This window comes from Molothrus ater, chromosome 1 (genome assembly GCF_012460135.2).
Source record: "Molothrus ater isolate BHLD 08-10-18 breed brown headed cowbird chromosome 1, BPBGC_Mater_1.1, whole genome shotgun sequence".
Lineage (NCBI taxonomy): Eukaryota > Metazoa > Chordata > Aves > Passeriformes > Icteridae > Molothrus > Molothrus ater.
Window position 1 is genome coordinate 9,560,710 of NC_050478.2, and position 25,708 is coordinate 9,586,417.

The 25,708-nt window shown below is 41.9% G+C and overlaps 1 protein-coding gene and 1 long non-coding RNA gene across 2 annotated transcripts in view; both read right to left on the reverse strand.

The window, feature by feature from the left end:
- The window catches only part of PTPRN2 (protein tyrosine phosphatase receptor type N2), a 635,829-nt gene that overhangs the window by 108,834 nt on the left and 501,287 nt on the right, over positions 1–25,708 (reverse strand). The gene's annotated exons all lie outside the window — the stretch shown is intronic.
- LOC118700808 (uncharacterized) lies at positions 314–4,261 on the reverse strand. Its single transcript, XR_004982346.1, has 2 exons — positions 4,204–4,261; positions 314–3,668 (listed from the first exon to the last, which is right to left on the reverse strand). It is a non-coding gene; the product is annotated as an uncharacterized LOC118700808 (long non-coding RNA).

The window sequence follows — 25,708 nt, forward strand, 5'->3', positions numbered from 1 at the left end:
GCCCGGTCCCCCAAGTACGTCCCATCAGGACACAGCCCCCACTGTCCCCAAGGCAGCTGGAGGAACCCGCTGCCCTTTCATCCTGCTCGATGACCAAACATCACATTATGAAACGGGTAAAAATTAATCCGACGTGTTAGTTACCAGCTCCTTCCCTCCTCCCACCTCTCCCCCCAGCCGCCCCCGCTGCCTCTAACCAAGAGCACAGATTTCCCCACCTCGCCTAACCCCCTGATTCTTCCCTGCAATAAGGCCCCAGCCTGAAACGGAGCCCAGGGTTAATTAGAGGCGTCCTGTCAGCCTTGACTTGAAATTGAAAGAAAAGTGTTTAAATATTTATGAATTTGACATTTACAGTCGGATGTCTTTTAAAGCAGAACACCTCTCCCTGTGCTGGTTGGGGCTGCCGTGGTGCGTGTGCCATGGTGCGTGTGCCTGGGGTGGAAGGGGAACAATAGCTATTGCATAACAAGAAAAACAAATTACCTCCCCACCCAAGGCTTAACAAATAAATAGACCACATAAATTACACGCAATTAAATATTAAACTCAGCTACATGTAAGTATGCATTTTTTAAACTGCACATAACAGAATATATTGACATTCCTCTGAATGATTTTCTCCTTCGAAAAGTGTGGAGTATCAATGAAGTCCCAATGAAGGAAAAACAACTAATTCCTAAATGAATGGCTTAGAAAGTGAATCTGAATGAAGAGGCTTTGGAGGTGTTCATCCAGCCTTGCTTTGAAACAGCCCGACTTGCTTAAATGCTAAAAAGCAAAGAACAACAGCACACCTAACACACACAGTGTTTACTTGAAGTACACTGTTTCTGTGAGGGTCTGTGGGTTTTTTAAGAGGAAATAAAATTCTTAGCGTCTGATCTCATGTAGGCTTTCCCGGTCCCTCGACAGAACACATTTTATATACACCCAAAAGTGAGTCATTAACTAGAGCAGCCATAACACTGGAGTCACAAATCACTGTTCTAATCAAAGAGCAGCGTCCCGTTCCGCGGTGTCATCCCATGATGCAGCAGAACAGTCGACATTTCAAACGAATTCCAGGCAAATGTCAGTAAATATTTAATGTACGCTTTCATGTAAATAAGTTCTCACACCTATGCTGGAAGTGTTGGAGAAAGTCTTTGTAAGAGCAGAGAGGAGCTCCCCATGCAGTGATGTGGAAGCTCACCATCCAGATGCCTCAGCAGAATTACACTTCATTATTTATTTTAGGACATAGGGCATGATTCTGGTCCTTGCAAAATTCTAACTGAAGTTGAGGTTTTGTTTTGCTTCATAAATTTAAAAAGATTTCAAACCCAATTTGCCAGTTACTGCACCTGGCCACTCTTCCAGTTAGCAATGGAAAAAATCACTACAATTAATTTTTAAACAACTCAACATTATCATTTTTCACAGTTTTTGCATGCTTCGATTTTTACATTTATATTACACAGCTTTGTTTCTGAACAATAATAAAAAATTGAAGATTTCTTAGTAAATATGGGCAAAAAGAGGAACTTTAGAATATGATTTGTTTCAAAATATTAGAACGTTAAGAAACTCAAGAGGTGCTATTTTTAATTTGGAATTCACTATAGAATCTAATAAATGAGAGAAGTGAGGCGGAAATAATCATGTATTAATTCTGTGCATTACAAAATCTTTTCAGAAGCTATTATCAGAGCAAGAGGCATTGTGGTTTGGATTCAGGGTGGGAGAAATCCTTTGTGCAACTGAAAGCTATTGTTCCTCTGTGCAGATGAAATTGTACTTGCAAATATGCCATTCAAGGAGGGAAAAAAGTACCTAGGCAGAAAAAAAGAATTCTACAAGAAAATCATTAGTCTTAAAAATAAACTTCTCTAAAATAAGTTTTGGTTCATTGTTTGTTTGTTTTCTAAGGAATATCCTGTGCTAACAGTTGCAGCCACTGACATTACACGAAAGTATAAAGGATATGCATATTATTTCCTTATATAGAAAGCATGAAGAAAGGGATGGATGTGTGTGGGTGTGTATATATATAATGTGTCTGTGTGTGTCTTCATATGTATGTATACACACATCCCTGTATGTCTGCTCATTTAGATAAATCTAAACTTAAATTCACTTCTAGTAATTTCCCTCTCCCAGAGGTTATCTGAGACACAGGTTGATACACTCTGCTGGTTAAGTTTTGATAGGTTACTAGAAAACCAGAGAAACACTTTACGTCAGGAGGAGGCTGGCTACCATAATCTGTCCCCAGAAAAGCTACAGAGAAGATTTTTTTACCTTTCATAAAGTAAGAAAACAAAACAGAAGGGACAGCAGCATCTCCCCCAGCTTTGGTAGCTGTGCCTCCTCCCCTTCTGTGCTCCCAGTCAGGTTAGGCTGGGGCAGCAGGGTTTGGGGATGTTCACCTTTTGTGCATGTAACACCCCTTGTGTTCAGCACGGCACTCCCAAGCTGTTTGGTCCAGGCTACTTGTTGGTGTTTTAAATACTATCTTTGGAGTTACTGAGAGATTTCTAGGGCCGCTACCTTCTGACTCCCTGCTCACTACCCCTCCTTCTCTCCCCGGAAAGCTCACCTGATGCCAGGATCACTTTCAGCAAATGTCAGTTCATCACCTGAAACGAGGTCAATTTAATGCTTTTACTCGGGAGGATGAAATCGGATGGGAAGGTACTTTTTGCTTCTTTTAGGGGTTGGAAAGATTAGACAAATCGACAAACACAAAAGGCAGATGGATTTCTGGGAACTGCAGCTTATTCAAATCACTGAGAAAGGTCACTGCAAAAGCCACAGATCTATTCATCTGTAGGGGTACAATGATCTTTCCACAACCTTCAACACCACAAAGCACTCTGGAGCGTCTCTATACCTTTTAGTAGGATTAATACCATGAACAATGACTGAATACAATCAAGAATTCACTGAGTTCAAAGATCCCTTGATCAATGGTAGATATTTTCTTCTGGCTTCCTAAAGGCAAACAGAAGTGAAGTTTCTGGTTAGAGTTACAAGAAATAAGAGGTATTATTCTGAATCCCACTACAAGGTGGTATTGAAATGCCAGAATGTCCAAGCACCCTGAAGAAGTTTGTGGCATGGAAGGAGTAAGGTTGTGAAAGAGGAAATTCAATGAGCTTCAAGATGTTCATGAGCATCTGGGTATTTTTTAAAGTCAGCAGTTAGGTATAGAGTAAAGCACAAAAGCCTACAGCATCACTGAGACAGTGCAGGGATAAGACACAACTCAGGAAACCGGACAGCCACATCCATGCCTGTGGAAGAGGTAGGCGAGTCGGAGACGGAGGAGCACGGCCCATCCTGTCCGAAGCCGCACAGTGCACCTCTGAGGTGGCAGCAAGAAGAGGAGGGCGCGGAGACGGCGAAGAAACGACGGTGAAGAAACTTCGATCCCCGTCTCTAAGGACTCGGGGGCAGTTAGGGCAAAGCAGCAGAGTGGGTGCACCAGGAAGCAGGTTTTCCTCCGCAGCCCAGGCTTTGTTAGCCGGAGTAAAACCGCGAAAGAGAGGGACTCGGCAGGTCTAAGTCACAGAGTGTCAGAGCCCGAGCCAAGAGGTCGGTCAGCGATAGCCGAGTTTAATCAAATATCTTCAGCTAGCAAGGGAAACACGAGCCGCAGCGCCAGCGCTGATCTAATGCTGATGCTGAAGGCACATAATTCAGGGATTAGATAAGGCGCCCTTACAGCCGAGTGCCAGCAAACGAGCCAGCTCTCGGTTATGCTGGCAAGCGCCGGCGGGTCCGTCGGCGGAGCAGCCGCCCCGTCTCGCAGGGAGCCGGGCCGGGTTCCTCGGCCGTCCCCACCCGGGGGACGGGGTTCCGCGGCCGCACGCCCGCAGCCCCCGCGGGGTCCCGTCCTCGGGCCCCGAGCCGGGAACACTCTCATCCTCGCCCCGCCGGGCCCGCTGCCCGCTCCGCCCGCGCCTGTTCGACGGCCCCGCGCCGGGGGCATCCCCGGGGCTGCGCTGGGCCGGGGGCACGCAGGGAGGCAAAGAGAGCCCTCCGTCCGCCCGCGCTGCTCCGCGGACACCCGGCCCGGCCCCGACCGGCGGCAGCGGCTGCCCCATCCATCCCGGCCGCCCCCGCTGCCCACGCCGCGCACAAGGCTCTCCCGAGTCCCCGCCGGGCCGCCTCGAGAGCCGCGGGCGCTCCCCCCAGCCCGTCCCCCGCCGCATGTACCTGCTGCCGGCGTGCCGGGACGGGCCCCTCTCTGCGAGGGGTCGGCGCACCTCGGCGGGCTCTAGCAATCCTCCTCCGGTGCCAAAACTTCCCCCTCTCCCCCCCCCGCCCCTCCTCAGCGCAGACAAAGGCGGCGGCCAGCACAATCGCCCCTCGCAGCCCGCAGCCGCCTCCCGGCGCGGTGCGGCGGGGGCAGGCGGCGGCCCCGGGCGGCGCGGTGGTCCCCGCGGGGCGCGGGCGGAGGATGCCGGCGCGCCCCGGCGCTGCCCTCCTTATATCGGGCTGCTCGCAGCCCCTGCCGGCTGCCGCACATGGCCCATCCACCGGTTGCTATAGCGATGCCTCCCCTCCACATGTTGCTGGCAGCAATTGGCTAAGGAGGTCTGGGCTGTGCAGAAACCCTTCGCCGGAGTGCGGCGATGAATGGACACGGGCTGTGTCACTCATTTGGAAAAGCTGTTTGGGGTTTCTGTTGTGGATGTGCGGTTTTTTGTTTTTTTTTCCTTTGGTTGATTTTTTTACGCGTACCCTCCCCCATCTTTTTCTTTTTATTTTCCTTTTTTTTTTTTTCTTGGTGTCTCTCTTGCAAGATGGAAGTGGAGGGTAGAACAATGACAGAAAGCCAAAAATAAAATCAAACAAGGACAGCAAGGAAAAGCTACAAATCATTTGCATCACAATACGGCAAAGGAGCCCATAACGCTTCTTCCTGAAAAGACTTTCCTCAAAAAAAAAAATCTACACATTGCCAAGCAAAGAAGATCCAAACTTTCTCCCCTCTCGTCCTCGTTCTCCAAATGACATAAGAAATTAGGAGGGAGGAGTGTGTTCCGACCAGCCCCGGGACAGTAACGAAGTCCGTTCAGCTCGATAAACAGCGACAGGCACTGCTCGGGCGAGCGGGGCCGTGCCGTGCCCGGCGCTGCGCACCCCTAACTCCCAGGCAGAGCCACGCTCCCGGGGCAGCACCGACCCTTGTAACGAAAGGGACCCTGCAGTCTTCCCCATCTCCTCAAATTCCCGCATGCCGCCGGCAAACACGCTGCTGCCCCCCCTCACCAGCATCTGCCCACGAAGTGCCCCGGCTGCGGGAGCGGGACAGGAGCGGGCGGGGAGCGGCAGGGGGGCTGCCGGGCGGGGGTGGCAGGTCCCTTCCATCTCCCTTCCCCCGCCGGTGGACAGCCCTCCCGCTTCCCTGTCCCCATTGTTTCCCGCTGTCACTGCGGCTGGGGATGGCAGCCAGGGCAGAGCCGGCTCTCCTCTGTCCGTGGAGGGGGCAGTCCTTTCCCTTTCCCCTTCCTCTTCCCTTTCCCCTTTCCCTTCCCCTTCTCCTCCCCAGCCGTCCCGCCCCCACGCCACCGCGGCCGCTGTGCCCCGGCCTGCCCGGCCCGAGCGGCGGCGGCTGCTCCCGGGCAGAACCGTCCCGAGCCGGGCACTGCGCACCCGTCCCGTCGGCAGGGACCCCAGCCGGGCACTGCGCACCCGTCCCCTCGGCGGGGACCCCAGCCGGGCACTGCACACCCGTCCCCTCGGCAGGGACCCCAGCCGGGCACTGCACACCCGTCCCCTCGGCGGGGACCCCAGCCGGGCACTGCACACCCGTCCCCTCGGCAGGGACCCGACCCTTCCCCAGCCACGGAGCGACCCCCGCGGTGGGACAGGTGCGGAGGAGGCAGTGTGAGGGACGGGACGGCATGGCATGGCATGGCATGGCATGGCATGGCATGGCATGGCATGGCATGGCATGGCATGGCATGGCATGGCATGGCATGGCCACCCGTACCCCACACCCCTGCTGTCCCGGTCACTGTCGCTGCCCGGCCCCGGCGGGCTTTGCCTTCCCGGCTGGCCCTGGCTCCCCGCGGCTGGCCTGGGGACACCGCATTAGCGCCGTGTAGCAATTCCTTTGCCCCCTCTTCCTCCTTCCATCACCCCTCGGCAGCCGGCACCTGGGTAAGGGACATGCACCTGTGCAGGGGTGCCAAGGAAGGGCAAGGGCCGCCTGAGTTCCCAGAGCATCCCCGCCCCGCCCCAGAGCGACACTTCACTTAAACTTGCAGGACAGCACCGAAATGTCATCACCATCCCCCTGTACACCGTCGTTCTGCCGGGTCCTGAAAGTGCAGAGTGGTTGTGCCATGGGCTCACCCCTACTAACACCTCACCCACACCCAGCCTTTCCATTCCAGGACGAGGAGGATGCTCTTTGCATCGCCACCATTTCTGAAAAGAAGGTTTCCAGGCAGGAGAGGTACTCCTCACCTGGCTGCTGCTCATGCAAAATCTTTCACAGTCCCACAGATTCACACAAATTTGGCTTCTCCAAACATTTCCTCAGCCACGTTTGTATTGCTTGGTCTGAAAGCATTGCTTTGTCAGTCTGTCATGCTGAGAGGACCCTCTCAGTCTGATGTTCTCCTGCCCCCGGAAGAGCCAGAGCATACATAAGCTGCTCACTAACCTGAATTGCTTAAGTTGAAAGATAAATGAACCCACCAAGTGATTTCATTAAAAGGACACGTGTGTTTGCATATTGATCCTTCTAATGAACTGTCTGAAACTGATAAATACTTCCATTAGCTTTGTAGTTTGTATTTAGTATTTGAAAATATAGTCATTAACATTTCCTGGAAAAATCTTGGATCTTTTCAGAACTGTCAGGTGCTGAATGGGTTGAACATGGATTTGACTGGCCAGGTGTCAAGAGACAGCAAAATACTAGTTAAATACTAGGGCTTTTTTTTTTTAACAGTGAGATTTTGAGAAATTTGTGGTGAAATTTAAAAAACTTTTCACGTTTATGTAATTTTCATTGCTTTTATCCCATTCTAAATATGACCTTTAAAGCAATCATAGATACTTGTGAGGGTTATGTCACAGGGAGAAATTATTTAAACATAGATTGTTTAATGTGTTATTCATTAAAAATGTAGACAGTGTTGAGAGAGAGAAGAAATAATTTTCAATTGTTTACTCATTTTAAATTTAAAATCTGTTTTGAAGTATCTATAGAATTGTTTGTCACGTATCTGTGAATTGACTTACTGATAAATTTTCTTATATGATTTAATTAATTAAAAAATGGGAAAACAAAAAACCTCTGTCATCAGCAGCATTTCATTATAAAATTTCTAGAAAGTTTCATGTCTTTTTCTCAGAAAAAAAAGTTGACATTGAAAGTATAAATGACTTTGAGACAGTTTCTTTGGGTTTAGCGCATCTAAAAATACCGGTATTTTGAAGATTCACATTAACATTCATCCAAATTCAAGAGCTGTGTTTGAACTATGCCTAAACTCAAAATATTCTAAATCTTGCAATTTCAGTGAGAATGATGCTGAAACGTATTCCCATTTTTGCACAGAACAAAACTCTTGCCTGAGAACCACCAATGTTAGTCAGGACTCCCTAAAAATGTGTTCTTCGTAACTGGGCACAGAAAGCCACACTGACCATTTTGCCTTGATTTCTGACTACAGATCTGTCTGCACTTCTAGGTTTAGCCACTTCATTCTGCAAAGCATGCACAATGCACAGCATGAAATAGATTTTCATTCTTTTAAAGCATGTATGATAAAGCTAAAACACCATTTAATCTCATTTGTTGCTTTGTTTATCAGTTATCCTTTGGAGCCTTGCTCATTAAATACAGATTCAAATATGTTGTAGAGGATTTTCCATAGATTTTCTGTTCATGTGGATATTGAAATTAAAGTTGAATTTCCTTCATTCTGATGAACAAAACATTTTTTTTCCAAATATTAACTTCCTATATACGTGCATTTAAATTACTTTAACTTTAGGAATACATGTATAAAGAAAGAGGCAGAATTCTCATGTCCTGAAAACACCACACGTTTCTTATAAATAAAACCAATATCTAGGACCATAATTTAAAAGAAGAGTTGGCAGAATTTTAACCACTAGACTCCACTGAGTTTTATGTCTTATCTTCTCATGCTCATCTGTGAAGATCAACAACAGACACATTCTACTAGCAAATTCTAGAGCTCTTAGCTTTATTAAGAAAATTATTTCATTCTGGCTAAGATTTGAATCTAATTAATCTGTCTTGCAGTTTAAAAATGATAACTAAATTCAAGCTGCATACTATTCTTCAGAGACAGCTTAAAATATTAATTAAGTAAAGAGTGCATTTTCCATTTATTTTAATTACATTAATACAGTTTCAATAAATAAAATAGTTCTATGCTTCATCAAAACAAACTCAGATGCAAATTTTCCTGTTGATTACTTCTCTGTTCACATTGGCCCTCTTGACTGTTTATTTTTAAATAGGAAAGAGATGCAGAAATGTTTGGGGGTTCCCATTAGTGAAGTGAGGTCCAACACTCTGAAAAGGTCAGTTCAGTCTTCCAGGGGGCTGATGTAGCCCTGTAAAAGTGGCATCCTGATAATGTATTGCTTATAAAGGTAATTAGTAAGATAAAACTGGATGAATTTATAGACTTTTTAAACAAATAAAGATTTTACTGTATTACATTTTTCCAGGTAACTTAAAAAAACCCAGAGCTGTTGGATTGCTCTGATCCACTTGCCTGTGATGCTTACTGATCCACTAACAAAATATTACAAGACCAGTGGAAAAATTGCATTTTTAATATTCAATTTAATTAAAGCTGATGTGTTCTAGATTTGCAGGTGCACCTCTTTCTCAAGATAAAGCACAGGACAAAGCAGAGGAGTCTGATTAGTAGCTACATAAAAAATAAGTATAATTTTACCTAATTCAGTAATAATTCTATCCTTCAAATATTTGAGCAGCAGCATCAGATGAAGGAAAACTAAATATTGAACACAAACTTTGAAAACACCTTAGGAGTCACAGCAGGTGTTTTGAAACCTGTGCTTTATACAGAACATTTTGAGTGTCTTTGTAGGGCCCAATCCTGCACCCTTCATTTTAAGAAATCAAATACAAATCAACAGAACCAATCAGAATAGCACCTGGAACACAATAGCAAATGTTTTCAGAGTGAGGATTTATGTAAATTGGTATTTCACCAAAAAAATAATAATTGCACTATTGAAACTTTAATTCCATTGTGATTAGGTTTATATTCACAGAATATAGATAAAAATATTAATCTGTTATAACATGAGACTAAATACTATTATTATGAAAGCCTCGTTAAGAAGCTTCTATAAAAATGCCAACTTCAAACATGTTTAATGGCAAAACATGATGAGAAATGCATGATTTTACACTGTGATCTTGTTATAACAAAATGTGGCTATCATTGAAATGCTGGACTCCTTTTATGCATCAGTACTGTATGTGCCAAGAATTCAGAGAACTGGGAGGTATCAGTTTTCTCTACTGTAACATCAGCAGATGAGTTTGTTAAAGTGCAATTTTAATATCATAATGGAAAGGGTGTTTGTTTCTTCTTTCCTGAGATGAAAACAAACTAGTACAGTTTAACTACGAGAAAGTATTTTCAGAATAGTAGCTAGTGCTGCAAATCTGAAGGAGATCTGAAATCAAGATGTGTTTTTTCTGCCTTTGACACAGATATTGCTCTTTCTATCTTATCTCCTAATACTGGTAGCCTCAGGACAAACATAGATTATGTTAGAAAATTGTTCTTCATTATATTGATCCAAATTCACTTCCAACTCACCTCAATCTGATGTTAGAACATTTTTATTAGCTTTAAATTGTTTGCATTATAAATTTAAATTAATAAAATGCTTTTATAAATAGTTTAAGGTTCTGAAGCAGACTGTTTACAAAGTTCTTATGTGCTTCATACAGTCCCACTGAGTTGCTTTTGGCACTGACCTTCCATTTCTGACTGCAGAGAACAACCATCTCTGTGGAATATTCAGCAATGCCTTTTATGAAAATGGATGGAGACAGCATATAAACTGGTATACAAAGTTTTGAGAAAAGTTAGAATTGCAGAGCACTGTCTGGCCAACGGAAGTTCATGTACTGGTAGAACTCCCCTTTATTTTTGATTTCTAGTTGCTGCTACCATTGGTTCAGGGTCCCTGATAAAAGCCTTGATTTTATGTTGTGACACACAGAAACAGTAGAAGTCTGAGCAGCATTAGAAATATCACCAGGAATACTGGTCCTGGAGCTGGGCTTCAATGGATGATTTGGCAAAGATGGCAGACACCCAATGAAATCCTAAATGTACTTTCACTGTATCTAATAAAGACACCACCTCCTCTCACACCCCACTTCTCTATTTTAGAAAGCCATTTACCAGGGTTTTCCTCTTTTTCTCCTCCTACTGAAGAAACGACAAAATGTCCCATCTTCGTTGGAAGCAGGCCCTTGGCCAATAAAGCAAGTGGGCACTGTGTCTGTGGCATTTGTAATATAACTAGAATCCTGAAAATATTAACACTTACCAAAAAGAGAAGGAAGATCCTGACACTTTTAGGAAGGAGGATGGAGACTACATAACTTTCAGAAAGTCCCTTTCTTCTCTGAGTCATACAAGCATTTAAGAACATTGAAAAATTTTGCCTTTTCTGGCTACAGAAAAAAAAGAAGGTGACAGCATCAGTTTATGCAACCACAAGCTATAAAACCTAGATAAACAATCATGTGTGATAGCATGCTAATGACAGTGTGCTGCCATGAATGTGTCCATAGTCATTTTAAAAATATGTGCTTTAAATATATAGTTTCAGATTACATATGAAATCAGAAAGGTTGATGAAAAAGCACCTATCCTATGTTTTCCACTTAATGAGGCACACACACACACTCCCAGCAGAGTTTTTCAATTGATTTCAAAAGAGAGTTCAAGTTCAAAATTCCAGTTAAACCAGTAAGACTTTAGAATCACTGCTTTACTGACACAGGTATGTCAATCCCCAGTAGATGTAGGTATGGTCCCTGATCTTTTTACCTGGACTCAGACACTTGGTGCTTGAAGTGATTATCATGAAGTCTTCTTTTTTAAGTGGAAAAAGAAGAACAATGGTGCAATTTATACGAAGAGAAACTTTCATTTTCAGCTGTGGTCTTACAAGTGACACCAAGAGCTACATCACTGTATTCCCATAACTTTGTCAGAGTTTCAGAAGGGCTAAGAGTGGAGGGGTCATGTCAAAGCTTGAGCAGACGTGCACTGACAAGCCTCTCATGCAACACTAATTGCAGAGGGAAAGCCAGAATTTCTGAGAAGATGTTCTGTTTATCACTTTTTTTTGTGATTTGCTCAATCCTTTGAAAGAAAGACCTTCTTGCCTCTTCCCTCCTTTTAATCACTCTGTGTATGATAACTTTGTACAAAAAGTTTCTCAATAAATTTTAAAGATTTCTCTTGATTCAATATCAAAGTTTAAATTGTCAGTAATACTTATGATGCAGCTATTTCAGATGCAGAGGTCAGGAAAATTTAGGGGTTTACCATCCAAAACTATGTCTAGAATTTAGTTTTCCACAATGAACTAGACAGTCTCCAACACATCTGCTCCTAAGTTTTATGTGTTACAGTTCCTTGTAAAATCAAGGAAATTAATGGAGAACAGTACTTACAGAAAATTTTCATCTGGAAGACCTTCCAGCCTCCCTCTGGTCCTGGCCTCAGAGCTCCCAAAGGCACCATGGAGATCTCAGGATAGATTTTAAATATATCCAGGGAAGAGCTACAGTCTTGGTGCCTGGATCAATTGTTTGGTGCAAGAAAGTGTAACTCTCCCAGAGGCACCTCAGAGGCCAGGAAATGTGTGCCACAACCAAAGCTTGCACCTTTTCCTGCTACCTAGTCCTGCTGGTAGGAAAAAAGCACTGTAGGGTCTGACTTCATAGGTAAAAGGAAACTATGCCTGAAAGTATTGCACTGTTTTCAAACATACACGTATAGGAAGTTTTAAGAGTTGTAGCTTAATTATTAATTAATAAAACTAATTTTAAAATTCTACTGTTCCGCTCTTCAAGGAAATTGAGAAGATGCTTTTGATGAAAGGGTGTGTGAAGATGCTCTTTATCTCTAATTCACTGGTTTTAATAGTTTTGTTTCTCTGGCTAATTTGAGATTGATTATCCTGTCTCCACTAAGCTTCACTGGCACTACTGGGGATTTCTTGGCTGTAACCCCACTATCTATGTTCCCCAAAACATGCTTGTGCCTTTCACCCTGCCTCCAAAACCCCAAGAACAAGTCCATGAAGCACAGAAAGCTCTTTAGGCCCCCAGCTGAGGGCTTAAGTGAGGTGCAACCACTGCCTTGGTCTCCTGCTGGTCTGAAAGGGCTTATAACAAATATAATTTCTTTTTTTTATGTTCAGTATTTTAGTTACTCTACTGTTGATCACAATTAAAAATCAAATGAAAAAATGTCATCCCCTTAGAAAAGTTACCATAGAAACAACACCAGAGAATTCCCTTTAAAAATGTCAAGATTTCCCTCACATTTAAATACAGACTCCCAGGCATTACTCATGCCCCATTAAAAATTGCAACACATCCAGTGAGTCATTAGTTTAAAAATACATCTACAAACATACACTCTTTTAGGATAGAGATGTTTTTGTCTCAGTAAATGTGTATCATGACACGACCCAACTTTTGGTTTTATCTTTTCTACCTTACATCCCCAGAGAAAACTTGAACGCTGTTGTCTCTTGTTCAAACACCTGATTGAGGAAGGAGAGAACAAAAATGAAGAGTGACAAAACACACAGAATGTAAGCAATGCCAGCAAAAGCTACTTGGAAAGGAAGAATAACTTTGAGAACATATTTACATGGTAGTAGACAAGATGAATGGAAAGAAAATTGTCTGAAACGAGACACAGTGCAGACAGAAAGAATTTTAATGTTGTACCTTAAAGTAAGAAAATTTTATATTGAAAAATGTCCTAATTTAATGTAATCCAGGCCATGCTACTGGGCTTTATAACTTAATTTTCATTTCTTTGTACCAATCTGTAGCATTACATTAATCTCACATACGATGCTGCTCTATCCTCCTTCCATGGCATAGCTGGCAAACTCTGACATATTCTGGCAGAGCAGAAGAAGGTCCTTCTGCATTAGACACTTTGATCATATGGAAGCAGAAGAAAATAAGCTGTAGTCAAAGTGGAAGGTGCTTCACAAGCAATAATAATGTAAATTTAAAGAAAATTCAGAGCTGGTCACAAAGAAAGCTGATAAATAGTTTATTCATAAACTCTTGCATATTTAGAGGACATAATAATATAAAGGCATTGTGCCTTCCCTTTGCATTACTGGGTCTGCTGTAGATAAACAGCGTGGCTGAATGGAACCAGATTAATGATAATAATGACAGTTTTCTCATTTTCTTTGTAGTAGAGCCAACCTGAAAATGAGGAAAAACAACAAAATTGAACTATTTTTTTGTTCTTCAGGCTCTTATAAAAATGTTCCATTTCTTTTTCTTAATGCAGGGAGTCTTAGAAATTTGCTTCTGAATTTTTAGTGGTAAAAGTCTTCCTATTTTTGCTTAGCCCTATTTCCTCCTTTCTTTTTTACTCCTTTCTCTATTTTTCCTCCCTTAATAAAAGAGAGGAAAAACCCATCAGAGGACAGATATAAGGAAAACAATAAACCCAGTTAAAAAAAGCACCAAACCAAACTATTTTTCTTCCTTTCAATATTTAGCTTCCACTGAGCACATAGATTTGCCAAAAATGCTGCAAACATTCTCCATATTAAAGAGAATTTGCAAATACATTATTTTATTATTTTATTTGTTTGATTTTTTTTTACACAGAATCACAACATAGGGATGGTTGGAAGGGACCAATAGAGGTAATTTAGTCCAACCTCCTGCTCAGGCAGGTTATGCTACAGCAATTACTTAGGATTATGTTCAGACAGCTTTTGAATATCTCCACTGAAGGAGACTCTACAAACTCCCTGGGCAACCTCCCTCAGTGCTCAGCCACCCTCACAGTAAAGTTCTTCCTCACGTGCAGGGGGAACTTGCCACTACCCACTTGTTAATTTATATAATCAGCATACTCTGATTGTTAAAATATAGTTTTAGGTTTTCTGCTATCAGAATTGGGTTTTGTGTTCCCACTTCAACTCTATGGCATGGAAAAAGAAAATGAACCCAAGGAATTACAGAGAATATGTGAAGATGAGGAGCAGTATCTTATCAGGACATATGTATGTAGAAGACACCACCAGAGAAACATATTCTGGAAGTAATCCCACTCTTTAAATTAACTTAAAGATTTTGATTATAAATTTCCTGCCACTCAGAAAGATTAATTTAGTATTTTCATCCTAAAAACAGGAAAGGCAGTACATAGAGCAGCTGTAACTAAGGTATCCTTGGTATCTTGCTTCTGATTTAATTTATTACTATTTCTAAAATGAAAGAACAGGTTTTGGAAATATTTAGATATCATTTATATACTTGGATGTAATTTTTCACCCGCACCATTCTCATGAAGGGTTACATTCTGAATTTTACCCCAAACTGTAGCCCAGCCATGCTGATAACAAGCTTTGCTCATTAGGCATTAGCAAGAGGCAGAAATTTGCCACTGCCAGCATGGACTGAAGGGAAAGGTTTAGTTATGAAACACAAGCATATTGTGGCAGGTTTTCAGCTGGAAGTTGATTTCAAATCTTTGGTAATTATGCTTCTATTCAGTGCCACAGAAGGAGTTTCACATAGCAATAGATCTGTTTGTTTCAAAACGCACTTGTTCAACATTGTCTGGAACAGCAAAACACATTTTTTGGTTTATAGACTCAGTGCCATAACATTCTGGGGTGCCTATGAGACTGGACTTCGTATCTGGATATCAAAGGGAGGCGATTAATGTGCTGAAGCTGCCCTGGCAGAGAGCTTCCCACTGACCACACACCTGAGCTTGGGCTATTTTTACATGAAGTGAGAAATTTGCTAGAGGGAGGTGCCAATTTCTTCAGTAGCCTTCCTCACCTTGTTTCTGCAGCAGGATGTATTTAATTTCTCCATTGTGAGAATTTCTCTGTGTTTACCTCATCATTCATCTGCCTTTAGATAGGAATAAATATGAAATGGGATTAACTCAAAGCTTCAGCTCTGAAGCCCCTTCTGCATGGTCCTGTACCTCTGCCACGTATGAGTAACAAACCTTGCCCTAAAACATGACAAAAATCTCTATGCCACTTCTCCTGTCTCCTCTCTGAGAGACAATCTCTGGAGCTGTAACAGTTTACACTGGGGAAGGTCTGTCCTCATCTATTTTTATTCACACGTATGAATCACACTTCCATGCACCACAGCTAGAAATAAAACAGTAGTCCACCTCAAAGCTTTAAAATACTTAGGGCTTAATTAAGAGGATGATAGAACAGATATGAAATTTAGGAAGCAGTCAAGTGGGTAAATTAATGTAGACACAAGCTCATGTGTCTGCTGTATACCTTAATCTGGCAGTTTCACACAGAACAAATTTCCTACCCTTTTTTCCCCCTAGACATAACACAGTGTAACAACCATGATTACCATTATATGAAAATTACACAATTTTGAAATTGCAGGGTTTGGAAACATGACTATCATATGTATGGCAAAGAAAAATGGTATCTTTCTGTATCAGTTTATCTCATCCATGAGTGAGTGTTGGATCTTGGCCCACTCCAGTTGCTTTGTGACACTGCAGTTTTCAACCAGGGCTGGGGTAGGCAGGTCCTCAAAGATCCCCTTGCATCAGAGAGGCAGAAGAGTGGCTGTGTATTGATTCCTCCCAGCCTTATAGAAAAGCCAGTCCTCCAGGATAGGAATATGACATGAGTGCCTTAAAACAAGAACATCAAGCTGCTTTGTAGAGATCCCCATTCTCACTTTGAGTAGTCCCTCAAAATGGGAAATGTCTCAGGAAGAAGACCAGAACTCTCCTGTCTTATCCATGAATCCCGTGAATCCTGTGAATCCTGCATACTCTTCATGAGTTTGAGCATTCATCCACATGGAAACAAGAGGTGGGATAAGCTTGCAAATGACTTCTCATCCCAACCATTTCATCTGGCTCTTCTTTCAAGAGACTCCTTGTTACAATTGGGTTCTTTTACAAGAAATTTCCCCGCTGCACTTGGTTATTGCAATCAATGCAGAGTTGGGCTAAAATACAGCGTATTACCCAGTTTCCTTGGTAGGACTTTGGTTTTGCAAAGCTTTTACTCTGAAGCCCAGGTTACTTCAGCTGATGGGGCAGTAGAGGGGAGATGCTTTGGAACAAGCTCTGACTCTTTGCCCTATCAGACAAATTCTAGTAGAATATCAGACCAGTTTCTAATTTCTCTTGGCATTCTGTCTCACCACTTATATCTTTGAAACAACCTCTCCATACCACTTTAGATTTTAAAAGACCGTTCATCTGCCTGAAGGAAAATGAGCAGAAAACCTAACAAACAGATCATCAAGGTCATTATTTATTTTTAAGCTGCTGTCCTTCTGTGGGTTTCTACAGAGCCCTGACTTCTGCTTTCTGTTGTGCATAACAGAATTTAAGAAGACTATGGATCCAAGACTATGAAGGCTCTGTTGCTTTATACCCTATTACAACACTGAATTAAGAGATCCAAAAGTTAGGCTTTAGTCCTGGTTTTGTGTCTAATTAGTGATATGCTAAGGAGGGGCAGAGAATTTCCCAATAGTGTATTAACAAAATAAAGTTTTGATTGCAATTAACACATTTATCAAAATGGATGTTAAACAAAATAAACTCTACATTTGGCCAGAGAGCTGGACCTCATTGTAATCAAGAGCTAGAAAACAATAATGTTGTAAATTGCTTCCCAGTGGCAAAGAAAGGGAATAAATCCAAAGGGCTTCTTAAAGGAGAAGAAATCAGACAACTGTACTATCTCACAGTTATGGTGTATGGTTTAGAGCTACAATTACAAATGATAATTTTCAAGGGGTATTCCCTGAGGGGTGAATACAGGCTGAGCTACTGTGTCTCTCAGATTTATGCTGAGGAAACCTGGACTGCCAGCGTTGCTCCATCGGCTGCTGTGGCTGCATCAGCAGGTCACTGCTAATTGCAGGCTGCAGGGATGCTGCAGCTCCTCTCCTGCTGCTCGGAGCTGGGGGCATTCCTTCCTTCCCGCTCCCTGATGGTGTTTCCTTGGGGGAGGGCTCCTTAGGCCCTGGAGCTGTGCCCTTTTTCAGGAGAGAGGGGGAAGGTTGCTGGGAGCAGACGTGATGCTGCTCGGAGGGAGGGCAGTCACGACTTCCCAGGAACTCGCCAGCCGAGATCAGCACGGCGCTGAGCAGCAGGGCAGGAGGCAGCTCTGCAGCTCCAGCCCAGCCCTGCTCCAGCACATCAAGGCACTTGGAGAAAGCATCATCTCAGAACCATCCTCTGTGCCTCTAAAAGCTGCTCTCAGCCCATGCTCAGACCCAGAAGTGACTTTTTGTCACATGCTGAGACTCATGCATCAGAAAACTGTGTAAGGGTGGAGCGGGGAGAGCTCGAGCTTGAGCGCAGCTTTGGTCTCAGCCAGAGATGGGTGCTGGAGCCCATCACCACCTCTGAGCAGAAACACTGGCCAGCCAGGCTCACTGCCAGAGAGACCTGATATGGAAAACACAAATCATTGCAGATGCAGTTTAAAAAGTTGCTATTTTCCTATACATGCACAGATTCAGACTGGATGCTGTGCTCTCTTTAGCTGCAGACAAGCTTTCCCAGAGGCACTGGGCTGCCCTCACCAGGCACTGACTGCGTGTGGCCACTGAAGAAACCAAACACAAATGCTGCAAGACCTTCACGATCACACAGAGATCTGTATAACTGAGGCAGAGAGAAGTGAGGGCAGCTGGACTACAGTTCTGGATGCAGGCTCCTAAATCCTGCACTGAATTCAGCCCTAGGTTTTGGGGCAGCAGCTGCATTATGCATTTTCCTCAGAGTGCCAGCTCTCAAGCTTCCCAGAGTAGGGACATTCATCATCTACTGAACTGCTGGATTATTTATCATTGAGAAAAATCAAGGACTCTTACTTATACATTAATTTAAAATATTAATATCAATCTATTTGTCAGTAAAACTCTCTAAATGGTTATGAAATATGTGTGGTGCAAATAGATTTTACTTAGAGGAACACCAAACCATTCCTTAATATCTCTTTTGTTGGAATTCAGCTTTAAACCCTGTGACTAAGATGTGCTATGTTTTTAACACCTCTCCAGTGTCTTGCTGCTTCTCTTTATTAAAAAGGATCCCAGCAGAGAATTTTTTCTTGCTGTAGATCACTATTGCCCCTCACAGAAGAAAATGTGTGCTCACACTAATTTCTCTACAGCAGATTATTATTATTTTATTGTGATGATCAGTTCTGAACAACTTGTCCTGGCAGAATGATTTATGCACCTCATTTCAATAAGAATAGGCCTCCATTTGATTTTAAAGAAAAGATGGGAATTTTTTTTTAACAACCAAAGTTAAAGAGGATTACAGAGACCTCTGGAAAAATAAAAGATGCAAACTTTTTATTTATTTCCTTACATGTGCCTAATACATTGCCTAATAATATCAGCACAACAACAACAGGTTTATTTTAAAGCCTTGAGGTTGATATCACAGGCTTTTATTGGTAGGTATAGGCTAAATCTGGGGGCATTTAGGCAGATAGGAGGGGAATAGTGGATTTTGTGGGCTGACTGGGACTCAATCAGCCCATAAAAGGAGAAATCAAGATGCCTGCCTGGGGTCAGGACAAGGCACCTTCATGGAGAGCCCTGCTCATCCTCTTGTGGCCTGGCCAACAAGGCAAATCACACTGGCCTAAAACTATCACACAGCTGGACCAAGAAATCCACAGCTGGGGCTGGTACCAGGACACCTGCTCCAGAGGAGGGGGAAAATCAATACCTTTCTTAAGTACAAGGTTTATCAGTCCTTTCTGAATCCTCCAAGGTGCTCATCCCCAAATTAAAATATTTAATTTCATACATTATCCTCTCCTTTTCGAACAAAAGTATTTTGTTGGCACACAGTGGGTCAGATGGAGATGAAAGGATGAATGGGAAGAGGGCAGGCTGATTTCCATCTTCAGATTCAAGCCAGATCTCATCAGAGCAGCATAAAAAGCCCTCCAGAGCTAGCAATGTCAGCAAAGTGATTTTTTTTCTACAGATTTCCATATGGTTTTGGACCTTGGGAAGGTAAAGTGATAAGTGGGCATTGAGTTTCTAGCTTTCTTCCCATGTCTGCCCATGACACTTGGTATAATCTTTCTTGTTATTACATTTATCAGTTCCTTGGTTTTCTTGTTTGTAAAATGGACATGGCAGAACTTCAATCCCTCACAAGGTTGTTGTAGAGATCAAGTCATTAAAATTTATAAGATGCAGTCAAGCTTTTAGCCAAAAGTTACCATATAAATGGTGAAGATTGTAACAGAAGGAAAAAAAAATCACATATACAGGTTTTCTTGTGCTATCATAGCCATTTTCTACATTTTTCTTTGTGGCCCAAGCAGAAAAGTTATAGGTGGGTATTGGAAACTGGCACATCCTTTTTGAAGAAAATGTAACTCCCCTTTGGGACCACCAAGGAGAGCTGCCTCTGGTCTGCATGGATTTCTAGCAAACACAAGTAACATGAGCTCACTGAATGTAAGGTCAGATCTCCAAGCTTAATGCAAGACTTTGATAGGATACTAACAACAAAAATTTGAAATTAGGACCAGGCACAGAGAAAATAAAATTAAATCCAGGAAGATGTGCAAGTATTTTCCAAGTATTTTTACCCTGGATGAACAATAAGCAAGAGGGACACAGTGCAGTTAATTTAAATATCACAGCTGATAGGCAGATGTTCAGACAGACTCCTGTAACAAATGCCACAAAGCAGGAATAAACAAAGGTGTCTTTGTGAAATATACCAAACCCAAAGCACTAAGGGACAAAAATGAATTTTTTAAATTTTTGGTGGGGGGTGTTTGTTTTGTGTCTGAGGATTCTAACAGATCTTCAGGATGGCTGAATGGTTCCTTGTATCATTGCAGTGCCAACACTGCAATTTCATAATCTTCCTCAGATCTTACAGTATGTCATGGATATGCAAAGCCAACTCCACCCATAAGATGAAAAATGTAAAGTTTAATGAGATGGCTGCTAAGGGACAGTTAGTTCCATGAAAAAAATGACAAAAAGACCTTTCAGTTTCAATGCAGTTTTGGGGAGAAAGAAAAAAATAAAGGGATAATAATGGCTTGGCAAACCCCAAACATAGGAATATCTGAACAATGGATTTGTTACCTGCAGGTGGGTCAGAGGGATGAACTGCTTGCTCTAGCTAGGAAAGCCTGGTATCTAATGACTCTTACATTCCAGTACCATGACAAAAAAACCCGGCCCCAAAACAGAGGAGACATCAGATACAATGAGTAGCAAATTTAAGTTGGGATCAGCTCTATTTAAAGCTCTTGACTTCTCCTGGGAATGCAATTTAACCTCCCAATGAAAGATTTTTCATAAGCACCCGAGGGATTCAGAAGTGCAACTCTCATTAATTTTTATTAGACTTGTGGAACCCTCACCCCTTGGGTACTTTGAAAATTTCCCTCCCTGTGTTTTTTAGTTGACTCCCCTGTTAAATAGGGATAATAATTACAACTGATCAACCTGTTTAAACAATACAGTTTTAATATCACTATTATTTTCATAGGTTATACTCAGCACTGAAATAAATGCATCATAATAAATAATGCAGAACTTTAACATCTGTTCTGGTTAGTAAATAATTCACAAGTCAATAATTAATTTTCTAGCTGTTCATTTATAATTCATAAATATTTTCCAAATATTCAGAGTCTGAAAATTTTTATCTGAACAATTTTATGAACTTTTCCTTTTAATTATTACATACTCACAATTTGTGTCATTTAGTTGGGCATTTAATTAACACAGTATTATGTTCCTTATCCTGAATGAGTAAAATTTTTCAAAGGTTGGAAAGAAAGTCACTGTCAACACCAAATCATGAATATTCACTTAGCATGACTTTTCAGTGCCCACAAAAGCTCACAATGCTTTGAGGACTCACCAGCATTTTCATGAACAGAATGATTTATGGAGTCATCTTGGTGCAGTTACCCATGTAATGTACACTTGTACTATGAGACTTCATCAGCCAAATCTCCTACTTCCCAGTTGTTCCATTAGCCAGTTCTCCAGTTTACTCCCAGTGCTTACCTACTTCAAATATTTATCATCTGCATGATAATTTAGAGCATGAGAATCACAATTTAGTTTGGAATACTTTTTTTAAACAGTAACAGTTTTTACAGGGAAATAAAAACCCTTTAAAACATTCATTTAATAATTCCCCAAGAACTTAAATGCCTTTTATATCCTTTCACATTAGGAAATGGGACAAAAGCACCTTTGGCATATTAGACTCCAAAACTCAATCACTGCATTTTATTTTTATTTAATTTTTTTATTTATACTGCAAAACATGCAGTGCTAAATACTGCAGATAATCATTACCATCAGTGTGCATTTGCAATGGACCTTAGCAGCAAAAGACCTGAAAGACTGAGATTATCCAACCTGAGGCACCTTCCCTGGCTGGTTAAATTGGGGAACTAGTTTCTGTAGGCTACTGGGGCTATGGAAAATAATGAGGCTGCCCTGGCTGTGGGCTAAAGTGTTTTGAGGATACATATCTTGTTCTTTCTCCAGTGGCTCCACATGGGGCCAGAGCAACTTTGCTCTTTGATCACTTCATGGAGAAACTGAGCCCTTAACTGCTGCCTGAAGAAGGCCTTGTTTCAAAAGCAGAACAAATAAATATTCACTTGTTACTTTCCCCTTAAAAGGGATCTCTGCATTCACCAAATGGTTCTGATTAGGTTACTGAAATATTCTAGAATCAAAATTGGCATTTTTTTTGTCTGTTTCTCCAGAGGATGCAAACTATGAAACTATTTTACATCTGGATTTAAATGCTTGTTCAGAATAACATTCTGCATGCGGCTTGTGCCTGTGTGGGTGCATGGATAAAGGTACAGGGGTTAAAAATGTGTCTGGAAGACAGGCTCAGGGCAAGCCTTCTGTCTGCAGCCCCAGTGGCTGCACTTCTTTCACTAATTAGACCTTGATCAGACTAATCATGTATGCAGTCCTACTGAATGCAACGGGACTACTGCTGGGGACAAAAGTAAAAAGCAAGTTTAAGTGCTGCAGGTGGTTAGATCATCAATAACCAGAGCCAGAACCTTTCATATAGCAACTCAAGTAGGGAGAAGCTATCTTCTACCCAGCATTTCCATACCTATTGCTTCACCAGAACCATTAGGATTGTTATACAGTGAATATCCCTGAAACAGCAAAGTATCATTATAATGGATTTTTTGTTAAGAGTTCATAGCATCCATAAGCCTATTCACACAGCAATGTGCAGCCACAAAGCTTTGAAGAGTGAGGTTTAGAGAGTGGAAAAGTAGCACAAAGGTAATTCAATAAGATGTTGGTCTCACAAACAGTATCAAAAGACTAACTTTTACATAGATCATGACATTTACTTTTAAAGCTAAGAAGATTTTTTCTTATTCATATTATTTTCATTAGGCAGCTACACTTATTACAGATTTTTTCCCATGTGGGCACAGATGAACGAGACAAAAAGCCATATATTTAAAACATTAATATAATGGCCTGGTACCCTGTAAATAAAGCTTTGTTGATTATCCATTTGCTTTAAGGGTCTCTTTTGTTAAGCCACCAGTTTGTAGGTCATCTCTGCCGTTTAATCCAAAGTAGCTGTACCAGGTACTGACCCTTGAAGAGAATCATCACCTACAGATGTAGGAAGCAGATAGCAGGTGTGTTCATTGTGCTCTGCCAGGAGGATCCTTGCAACTTTTAAAAGGGATTTGCTGACACCCAGGATAGGGTCTACATTGTCATCCATGCTAAAATGAATTTTGAAATAACAAAAATACTCAGGGAGATGCCACTATAAAGGCCTCAAAGGCACTGCCACAGTTTCCTACCTTATCTTGTTTTAGCCACTTGTATATTTGTTTAGCAATGGACACATTTGGATCAGGGGGATGCAGTTCCTCTCCTATGAGGAAAGCCTGAGAGAGTTGGGGTTTTTAGCCTGGAGAATAGAAAACTTTGGGAAGTTTTTACTGTGGCCTTTCAGTACTTAAAGGGGGCATTTTAAAAAGATGAAAAAAGCTCTAATAAAAGGAAAAGGGGTAACAGTTTTAAATTTAAAAAGGGTAGATTTAGATGTGCAATATAAGAGAGAAATTCTTTGTGATAAGGTTGATGAGACACTGGAATGGGTTGCTCAGAGAAGCTGTGGATGCCCCATGCGTGCAGATGTTCAAGGTCAGGTTGGATGGGGCTTTGAGCAACCTGATCTAGTGGAAGGTGCCCCCTCTGTGCCTGCCCCTGGCAGAAGGTTTGGAACTAGGTAATCTTTAAGGTGCCTTCCAACCCAAATCAGTCCATGAATATATGATTTTATGATGTTGGCCCCCTGTAGCCCAACAATCATTTAATTACTCCATGAGCAACTTCAACAGGACGGCTTGAAAGAAAGAATGAGAACATGCTGGTGAGTTACAAACTTCCAGGAGACCAGACATGTCAGTACATTTCTCAAAACATAGAAATTGAATCTGGTTGTCCCATGTCCTTGGTGATCTACAGGTCAGAAGATAAGGCATGGACATCCATGGACAATGTCTCCAACTACTATTGCTTTCTTTTTCTTGAAATCTGTCTGGTGGATAAAAATCTTCAAGTAGAATAAGGTTCAAGGTTTTAATTCCCATCTTGATCTCCTGATTTGTTTTTGTGTTTCCTTAAATATATGTGACTTAAACCTCTTTGGCTTCCTTAGGCAGTTCCTGGTCAGTTTTATGGTTCATCTACTGGATCTGCAAACCCTACACATTGAATGAGTAATCTGCATGGTGAACTTCTCACATATAGGCTTGGTTAATAACTAGTTGTCATTACTGTGAGTTTTTTAAACTAATAACACATAGAAGAAAGTTACTTTCAGAAATGGTGCTTATGAATTGTGTCGCCGTTATTCTGATCACATTGGTGAGAAATTAAAGCTGAATTATATCTAAAGCAATAATCTAAGTCACAAAGAGGTAATTTATTCCAGTGTCTAAAGTATCAGGAGTTTTGTGAACAATTGATAGATCCTGAAAGTAGGCAAACTTTGACAGAGAAGCCCATTTCAGGCAAAAGTATAGGCAGGGTGATTGGGAGTGAAGGAATCCATGACAGTTTGCCCAACCTTTTCCTCTTGATTCTCAAATAATGTGTGGTTTGAAGTGAGAGCAAGTCAACATCTCATTATATGCTGGGCCCTCCTCTCACAAGTCACATCAGCATGCAGAGTCCCAAAGTGCTGATTCTCAAAGGTTCAGCAGACTTGTCCAAGCTGTTCTGAACATCAAGATGCATTTTATATAACATGATATTGGAAATAACTTCACCCAAAATGTCAAGTTTATCCTAAGTATATTTGATGACAAAGAGTTCCTAATAAATTGTAAGACTATAGAAGCCTAAGGAGAAGGAAGCTTTGTAAGTCCTTTGTTGCAAAGGGACTAGCTTAAATTTTTTTTTTTTCTGAAGTTATGACATTTTGCCTTTGGGTGATTTTCTTGGCAAATACTACAGACAAGGTCAGAAGGGGAGGAGAAATAGAGAAACTGTACAATACTTTCTATTGTATGCATCACACAGTGCCTTTTGGTTCAGCAGACATAAACAGCTTTAAATTTCAAGGCTAATTCAAATTGGATTTTAGAAACACAAAGTCTTAAAATATTTGCACCAAACTAAGGGATTATACCCTTATCTTATCCTTAGAAAAGCTTTTGAAAAATATATGGTATCTCAGATTTTAAACTGGGTCTTCAAAACCCTCTTGTCAGTAGCTGTGTCATCTGCTTGGTTGCTTATTGTCAAAAGGTAAAATGTTGTATAGAGAAAAGGATTTGCATAAATTGCTATCACCTGCTGGCCATCCAGGTTAATGAAAGGCAGGGAGAAAAATAAGGCAGGAAGCCTTGGAGCCTAATCTTTCTTGACTGTTTCTGTGCCAAAACAGATGAGCAAAATATTACTGTGGTGTTCTTCTTAACTTGCATTTACAACCTGGGCCTGGCCTTTCCTATTGCTATGACTGAAATCTTTATCTCCACCTACTGAAAGCAGTTATCAGAGGGTGGAGGAACCTTTTGATTGCAAAGATGCTTTTAGCCTTGTGTTCCCCACAGGCACCAGAAAACATGTAGTACAGGAAACTGTGGGAACAAGCTGTACCAAGAGAAAACTCCCCTTAGTGGCTTGAGCAGAGCATACACAGCAATTGAACAGTCAGGCCAGAAACAACATGAACAAAAAGCACATTAGGAATGCTTGTACTCCTAAATTAATCAAACTCTTGGTAAAGATGGGTTAAAAGGGCAATGTATAGCAGCCTGCATCTACCTAAGGGTTAATGACAGAGGCGGCAAAGCCAAACTCTGCAGCAGTGGTAGATGACAT